Source organism: Triticum aestivum, chromosome 7A (genome assembly GCF_018294505.1).
Source record: "Triticum aestivum cultivar Chinese Spring chromosome 7A, IWGSC CS RefSeq v2.1, whole genome shotgun sequence".
NCBI lineage: Eukaryota > Viridiplantae > Streptophyta > Magnoliopsida > Poales > Poaceae > Triticum > Triticum aestivum.
This window is the reverse complement of record NC_057812.1, coordinates 479,030,033-479,031,366: the sequence shown is the minus strand read 5'-3', so window position 1 is coordinate 479,031,366 and position 1,334 is coordinate 479,030,033.

The window sequence follows — 1,334 nt, the reverse complement described above, 5'->3', positions numbered from 1 at the left end:
GGCGGGTTATTGCCGCCCTCGAGGCACCTCGTGGAGCGTGCGGCCCGGGACGCCCCACCAGACACGGCGACCGTCGATGTTCTTGATGCCGCCGACCACTGGCGCCCCGTTCGTGGACGCCAGCCGCTGCGCCTGCCGCCGCTGGAAGTAGTCCGCCCACGCCATGTGGTTGTCAGCGGTGCACTGGGGGAGGGCGCACTGCTCCTCCGTGAGGGACGACCGCACGCGGTCGACCTCGGCGGCGAAGACGCTGGGGCGCGCGTCGACGCCGGGCACGGGGGGATGGGGCCGTCGTCGTTGCTGAGCCTCCACCTCGTCGGCCCGGCGCGCATGTCCGGCAGCGCTGGGATGTTGGCCTTGAAAGCAGCCATGCCTCCCACTCCTGGAGCGAGCGGCGGCCGAAGCCGTTGGCCACCGCGGCATCGTCGGGGAAGCGTTCAACCATCGCCGGGGAAGGGGAGGACGAGGGAGCTCGGCGGCATGGACGGGAAAGAGCAAAGACGGGGGAGAGCAGAGACGAGGGAGCTCGGCGGCTGGTTTGGGCTTGGGCTGGTGTGGCCAGCGGCGAGGGGGAGCGAGGGGTTTTATAGCCCGCATCGTGTGTACACATGGCGGGAGGGGAGGCGTCGTCGCGCCGCCCGTGACACGCCACCCATGAGGAATCAATGGCAAGGCTGACCGGCGGCACCCTTGCCATTGATTCCCCGTGAGAAACCGAGGCGCTCTAGGGATAGACGAGGCGTCGTCTCGCTGACGCGGCTGGCCCGCGGTTCTTTCGCGCGAAAAGCGCTCGCCCCGGTGCCCCCAGTGCGCCGGGTTCGGCCTGGGTACGCCGGCGTCAATTTCAGCCCAAGCCGACGAAAAACGAGTTTCTGAAAATGCGACTGGGCCGTGTTTTAGACGCCGGCGCGAGAAAAACGTCTGAGAAAGGCCTGTGGGGACGCGGCTGGAGATGCTCTAAAAGCCTCTAGTGCCACCAAGATCAGTTTTCACTAAAATCAGCCGGCGGCGGCTCAGGACACAGCGCAGATCATCCAGGTAAGCGCAGGTGGCAGAGGCCTCGTGGGTACCCGATAACTTGCCCAACACCGCCATGTGCGATGCTCTGCATCATCAAAGCGCTCTCGCACGCCCCATGTCTTGCGGCCATTGTGCAAGCCTAGAAGTCACTGTGTCACGCTCGCAGGGTCGAATAGATCCACCCATGTCAAACGACTCGTAGTATCTGTCGCCCGCGTGGCACGCACACTATTTGTGGTTGATGTCACGGGCTGGTTGTGACCGCCACCGTCCGTAGGGACCTACAATAACCTCCTGGGCGCCCACGGCTCGGC